This window comes from Dendrobates tinctorius, unplaced genomic scaffold (genome assembly GCF_039654945.1).
Source record: "Dendrobates tinctorius isolate UK_male_01 unplaced genomic scaffold, ASM3965494v1 ptg000446l, whole genome shotgun sequence".
Lineage (NCBI taxonomy): Eukaryota > Metazoa > Chordata > Amphibia > Anura > Dendrobatidae > Dendrobates > Dendrobates tinctorius.
The window spans coordinates 1,153,183-1,161,303 of record NW_027362108.1 but is presented as its reverse complement, the minus strand read 5'-3'; positions in this window follow the sequence as shown (position 1 = coordinate 1,161,303).

The window sequence follows — 8,121 nt, the reverse complement described above, 5'->3', positions numbered from 1 at the left end:
CCTAATGCGACCTCTCCAGGCCGTACACATAAAGTGAAGGCGGCGAGTACCGGACATGAGGGAGATCTGGCTGCAACATCTGTCACCCCATTGATCTGGCTGGCTAGGCGCTATGGCTGATCTGGCTGGCTAGGCGCTATGGCTGATCTGGCTGGCTAGGCGGTGTCCCCTTCCTCCCATTGTGGAGTGATGAAGCTCCAGGTCTCCAGACACATCAAGTATGGCTTCCGTCTACGGCTGAATGACTTATGGTTCTGGAATCTTCTCCTGCATCATAGATGCATGTGTTTATGACATCAGCGCAGTTGCCATAGTTATCACAGGTGTTTTATACTGTGGTTTCATTGGCTAGAAAGTCCCTCTCAGTGTTCCAAAGAATTAACCCTTGAATGACTGGTATTGTGCCTTTCTCCAGAAGCCTGTAAAATAAACTTGTCACTAGACAGGACCATTATCATTATTATATTTTAAAGTTGCCCCAACCAAAGTCTAATAAGTGAGCGCATCTAGAGTTGATGTGTAACAAGCGCAATCATTCCATTAAGCCCTACTAAATGCATAAATGCACAATATGAGAACAGAGCAGTCTCATAGAAAATTAATGATACCAAGGTAAATGCAGTTAGATATGGGATGCTATATAGGGGCTCATACTGTATATAGGAGCTATATGGGGACTCACACTGTATATAGGAGGCAATATGGTGGCAAACAATGTATTCAGGAGGCTATATGTGAGTGCTCATACTGTATATAGGAGGCTATATGGGGACTCACACTGTATATAGGAGGCAAACACTGTATTCAAGAGGCTATATGTGGGCTCATACTGTATATAGGAAGCAATTTGCAGGCTCATACTGTTTATAGGAAGCGATGTGCAGGCTCATACTGTACATAGGAGGCTATGTGGATGCTCATACTGTTTATAGGAAGCAATGCGCAGGCTCATACTGTACATAGGAGGTTATATGTGGATGCTCATACTGTATAGCTATATGAGGCTATATGCGGCCTCATACTGTATATATGTATATATTAGTGTTTCTATACTAATGCACAAAGCATGGGCAACAAACAAGGATAATTGGAACTACTAACACAGGAAAAGAAATATGATGTAATTGGAATCACTGAAACTTGGTGGGACAATACACATGATTGGAATACAAGACTAGAAGGATACAACTTATTTGCAAGAAACAGACTTGATAAACGAGGAGGGGGTGTCACATTGTATGTTCGAAACGCGTATATCTGCACAGAGATTGAAGCTTCAGAGACTGGGAGTTCTGTGGAAACTGTTTGGGTAAGAATACAAGGACAGAACAATGGAAAGGACACCATTGTAGGCATTTACTACAGGCCGCCTGTGCAAGCCGAAGATATAGATGAACTCTTTATGCATCAGATGGCCAAGTTCTCCAAAAAATATGACATAGTTGTCATGGGAGATTTCAACTATCCAGACATTTGTTGGGAATCTCTCTCAGGCAAAACTAACAGGTCAAGGAAATTCTTATCCTCTCTTGCTGACAACTTTATCTTCCAAAAGGTAAGGGAGAAAACAAGGGGAACTGCTACCTTGGATCTAATCCTTATAAACAGGGAGGAAATGGTTGAGGAGGTAAAAGTGGCTGGGACCCTAGGAGGTAGCGACCATGCTATTTTAGAATTTTGGATAACTAGAGGTGGAAGACCTGTGAAGACTCAGACGTCAAGGTTAGATTTCAGAAAGGCAGATTTTAAGGGATTCAGAAAGAGAATTGGAGGGATCCAATGGCTGGATATCCTTAAAGACAAAAATGTCCAGGAAGGATGGGAAATCTTGAGAAATGAAATTCTCAAAGCACAGTTGTTAACAATTCCGAAAAGAGGGAAGAATAGGAAGCATTTAAGGAAACCAGGATGGATGAACACAGAACTTAAGCACATGCTAAAAAGGAAGAAAAAAATGTTTATAAAATGGAAAGAGGGAGGCATATCTAAAGAAGAATATAATGCTGTCTGCAGAACCTGCAGGGCACAAATCAGATTATCTAAAGCTGAAAATGAACTGAGGCTTGCAAGAGATGTCAAAAGCAATAATAAAGGATTTTGGGGATATGTCAAAAGTAAAAGAAAAGTCAAAGATGCTATAGGATTTTTACAGGATGAAAATGATGAAATGGTAAGACAGGATGTTGAGAAGGCTGAACTTTTAAATTCCTATTTTGCATCTGTTTTCTCTCAGAAAGGAAATGCAACATCAACTGTTATGCACTGTCCTATTAAGGGAATAGAAGAATCCAGGATATCTATAAACAGAAAGATAGTGAGGAAACACTTAGCTAACCTAAATGAATTCAAGTCTCCAGGTCCAGATGAATTACACCCCAGAGTACTGAAGGAGATAGCAGAAGAAATTTTTGAACCCCTCTCCATAATCTTTGAAAATTCTTGGAGAACAGGAGAAGTGCCAGAAGACTGGAGAAGAGCAAATGTTGTTCCTATCTTCAAAAAGGGGAAGAAGGTGGACCCAGGCAACTATAGGCCGGTGAGTCTGACTTCTATACCAGGAAAGATCTTTGAACAAATTATTAAACAACATGTATGTCAATACCTGGATAAGAATGAAGTGATTAAACAGAGTCAGCATGGGTTTCTAACTAATAAGTCATGTCAGACTAACTTAATTTCCTTCTATGACGGTATCACTGATTGGGTGGATCAAGGAAATGCTGTAGATATAGTATATCTTGACTTCAGCAAAGCATTTGACAAAGTCTCTCATACAATCCTTATTGAAAAAATGACTAAGTATGGAATGGACAAGGCAACTGTTAGGTGGATTCATAACTGGCTTAGTGATCGGACCCAAAGAGTGGTCGTAAATGGCTGCACATCCAGTTGGAAGAATGTCTCAAGTGGGGTACCACAGGGCTCTGTCCTGGGCCCTGTATTGTTCAACATCTTTATCAACGATTTAGATGAAGGAATTGAGGGTAAACTGATTAAATTTGCTGATGACACAAAGCTAGGAGGGATAGCTAATACTAGAGAAGAGAGAGAGAGGATTCAAAAAGATTTAAATAAACTGGAGAAGTGGGCAGCAACTAACAGAATGGTTTTTAACAGGGAGAAATGCAAAGTACTACATCTGGGCAATAAAAATGAAAAAAGCATATATAGAATGGGAGGAATAGGGCTAAGTGACAGCACATGTGAAAAAGACTTGGGTATACTAATAGATCACAGACTGAATATGAGTCAACAGTGTGATGCAGCAGCAAAAAAGGCAAATGCAATTCTAGGATGTATTAACAGAAGCATACAGTCTAGATCACGTGAAGTCATTATTTCCCTCTACTCCTCTTTGGTCAGACCTCATCTGGAATATTGTGTCCAGTTTTGGGCACCACATTTTAAAAAAGACATCAACAAACTGGAGCAAGTTCAGAAAAGAGCGACCAGAATGGTGACCGGTCTGCAAACCCTGTCTTATGAGGAAAGGTTGCAGGATTTGGGAATGTTTAGTTTGCAAAAGAGAAGACTGAGAGGAGACTTAATAGCTGTCTACAAATATCTAAAGGGCTGTCACATTGTGGAAGGATCAACTTTATTCTCATTTGCACAAGGAAAGACTAGAAGCAATGGGATGAAACTGAATGGGAAGAGACACAGATTAGATATTAGAAAAAACTTTTTGACAGTTAGAGTGATCAATGAGTGGAACAGGCTGCCACGAGAAGTGGTGAGTTCTCCTTCAATGGAAGTCTTCAAACAGAGGCTGGACAGACATCTGACTGGGATGATTTAGCGAATCCTGCTTTGAGCAGGGGGTTGGACCAGATGGCCCAGGAGGTCCCTTCCAACTCTACGATTCTATGATTCTATGATTCTAAGTACAGGCTCATACTGTATATAGGAGGCACAAACTGTATTCAGGAGGCTATATGTGGGTGATCATACTGTATATACTATAGGAGGCTATGTGGGCTCATATTGTATATATGAAGCAATGTGCAGGCTCATACTGTATATAGGAGACTATATGCGGCCTCATACTGTATACAGGAGGCTATGTGGGCTCATACTGTATATAGGAGGCTATATGCAGCCTCATACTGTATATAGGAAGTGATGTACAGGCTCATACTGTATATAAGAGGCTATGTGCAGGCTCATACTGTATATAGAAAGCAATGTGCAGGCTCATACTGTATATAGGAAGCAATTTGCAGGCTCATACTGTTTTTAGGAAGCGATGTGCAGGCTCATACTGTTTAGGAAGCGATGTGCAGGCTCATACGGTACATAGGAGGCTATGTGGATGCTCATACTGTTTATAGGAAGCAATGCGCAGGCTCACACTGTATATAGGAAGCGATTTGCAGGCTCATACTGTTTTTAGGAAGCGATGTGCAGGCTCATACTGTTTAGGAAGCGATGTGCAGGCTCATACTGTACATAGGAGGCTATATGTGTGTGCTCATACTGTATATAGGAAGCTATATGTGGCCTCATACTGTATATAGGAAGTGATGTACAGGCTCATACTGTATATAGGAGGCTATTTGCAGGCTCATACTGTATATAGGAAGCAATGTGCAGGCTCATACTATATATAGGAGGTAAACACTGCATTCAGGATGCTATATGTGGGTGATCATACTGTATATAGGAGGCTATATGCGGCCTCATACTGTATATAGGAAGCGAAGTACAGGCTCATACTGTATATAGGAGGCTATATGCGGCCTCATACTGTATATAGGAGGCTATATGCAGCATCATACTGTATACAGGAGGCTATATGTGGGTGCTCATACTGTATATAGAAGGCTATATGTGGCCTCATACTGTATATAGGAAGCGATGTGCAGGCTCATACTGTATATAGAAGGCTATATGGGGACTCACACTGTATATAGGAGGCAAATACTGTATTCAGGAGGCTATATGTGGGCTCATACTGTTTATAGGAAGCGATGTGCAGGCTCATACTGTTTATAGGAAGCGATTTGCAGGCTCATACTGTACATAGGAGGCTATGTGGATGCTCATACTGTTTATAGGAAGCAATGCGCAGGCTCATACTGTACAAAGGAGGCTATATGTGGGTGCTCATACTGTATATAGGAGGCTATATGCGGCCTCATACTGTATAGAGGAAATGATGTACAGGCTCATACTGTATATAGGAAGCAATGTGCAGGCTCATGCTGTATATAGGAGGCAAAAACTGTATTCAGGAGGCTATATGTGGGTGCTCATACTGTATATAGGAGGCTATATGCGGCCTCATACTGTATATAGGAAGCGATGTGCAGGCTCATACCGTACATAGGAGGCTATATGTGGCCTCATACTGTATATAGGAAGCGATGTGCAGCCTCATACTGTATATAGGAGGCTATGTGGGCTCATATTGTATATAGGAAGTAATGTGCAGGCTCATACTGTATATAGGAGACTATATGCGGCCTCATACTGTATATAGAAGGCTATATGCGGCCTCATACTGTATACAGGAGGCTATGTGGGCTCATACTGTATATAGGAGGCAATATGCAGCCTCATACTGTATATAGGAAGCGATGTACAGGCTCATACTGTATATAGTATAAAGTGCAAATATATCCCAAATACTGGAAAAAATTCTTCAAAGGCTCAACTCACTGGAAATATAATAGCAAAAAAAATATCATAAATGAGCTATTAAGCATCACAAGAGATCAAAATTGGAGTTTTTCAAGCTAAATAATTTATTTAGAATAATTAACAGAGCATAAATGCTAAATGCAAGTTACAGCAGACATAAACACAATATAATTAAACCAGCACCTTATCATTTTCACTTTTAACAGCCAATCAGAGCGATTGTAGACATGTGGGGGTGAAGCCACCCCACCTGTGGAGAAGTACAAAGCTCCCTGTGTGTGTGGGTCGGGTGGGGTCACTGAAAGGTCAGTCACCCGACCCGCAGGAGGGCAATTAATTCATGACGCCACATAGGCGTCACTGGTCAGATTGGCACAGCTTTTCATGATGCCTATGTGGAGTCATTGGTCGGGAAGGGGTTAAAGGAGCATACACGCCTTTGCACAGTGGGGGTATTAATATTTTCTATGGGACACTAATTTTTGGGGGAGGGAGTAATCATAGTAATGGCACAGTTTTTTAAAATATTGGGGTCAGTATCCTATGCCTCAGGTAAGCAGAGTAGGGAGTTTTTTTGTAGGTTGGGAATAAATGAGATCAGTAGAAATGTGAGATGTCAAATGTGTTTTTGTTGTAATCTGTGCAGATGAGTTGTGGCTGGAGAAGTGGTAATGGAGGTCTGGGCCTGATGAAAAAGACAGGAAAAGTGAGCGACCCAAATCAGAAAGATTGTCAGCTGTAAGGTTCTATATATAACTACTGTACTCACGTGTATGTTCTGTGGGACTAGTATCTACCAATATACGATAACAGTAAGATGGTAATATTGCTCTTTTTAGTAGACTATTTTTTTATTTAGTGGCCGCTAAATTTGTTTCAGTCTATGTAGTAGTAGGTGTATGGTGGTGTCATTGGTCTCTGTATAGTGTTTTGTTATGTAAAGGTAATGGTTATATTATATTATGTATTTGCTGAGTAGTGGTGATGGTGGTGGACATTGAGTAGTTTTATTGTTTTGGTCTTTTATAGTAGTAATTTTGATAATATTGGTCTTTGCATTGTATGTTTTTGGTTAGCAACAGTGGTATACTGTACTTATATATCTATAGATGCTCTTTAGATGATTATAGGGGGGTCAGATGGGTAGACATGCACTTTGAGGCATGGACCCCTGAACTTTTAGAACCCTAGCAATGCCCCTGCTGTAATGTGTGTTTACTTGTCAGTGTTTCTAGAGATATATGTATGTTTGTCAGTAAGCTCAGTTATGGTACCATATCTAAGCAGTAAGCTTGGTTCTGGTTCTGTATTGATGTAGTAATCTAGATTCTTGTACCATATGCATGCCGTAAGCTTGGTTCTGTTCCCATATCTGTGAAGTAGACATATTAAGCTTGGTTCTGCTCCCTTATCTCTGTAGTAAACTCGGTTCTGCTCCCTTATCTCTGTAGTAAGATCGGTTATGCTCCCATAGCACTGTAGTAAGCTCGGTTCTGCTCCCATGTCTCTCTCGTAAGGTTGGTTCTGCTCCCTTATCTACGTAGTAAGGCTCGTTTCACACTAGCGTTTGATTGCGCAGCGCATCATGCACACGCGCAATGTCCCCCTATCTTTAACATGGTGATCGCAGGGTCTTGCGAATGTACGCGCTCTTCAGCGTTTAGCGTGCGCTGCGCATTTTACAGGTGTGCGCCCAGACGCGACGTACGCTACATGTTGCATTTTTTTTTCCGGCGGCATCGTTAAAAAAATCGCGCTCGCACGTGTGCGCCCAAAAATAGCATTACAGTCTATGTGGTTGCTGATGAGCGCTTGGCACCGCGCACGTCAGCGCCTTGAGCGCAAACGCGATTTGAGTAAACAATGTCTAGACACTTGTCTAGAACTCCCCCTAAACAAGCAACATTGTTTTGGAGGAGTGTACATAAAAGAATGTGTCTTCAGGGTCAGACAATTACTCTACATAATGCCTTGCAGAGACCAGACAAGCATTCTACAAGAGCCTTCTACCTGTGGATTCAAGCTTCAGGAGCCAAAATGTGAGTATTCTTAAAAATAATGTCTGTGTGTCCTGTACAATTTATTATGTACTAATGTATTTTTTGTTTTCTTTTCAGCATGTCTTCTTCCGGATCGGTCTATTCGCCATCTCGGCAAGAACTGGCCCAAGCTCATCGTGAGGTGAGAATCTTGCTGCCTTTTGATAAGTATAGCTGCCTCTAGAAATGTGTTTTAATTTTTTCTTTCTTTACAGACATCGGACACGGGAAGTGAAAATGGAGTGCGGGAGCGGTCTGTGCGGGAGCAGTCGGAGCGGTCTGAGCGGGAGCCGTCTGAGGATTCTGAGCGGGAGCAGCATAGTCAAGCCATGGCGAGGAGACGCAATGTGAGTATATATATATTATTTTTTCTGTCTTTCTTTCTCTTCTTTTCTGTTTCTTTTTGTATCTTTTCCAAACTTCTAAACATTCTATATTT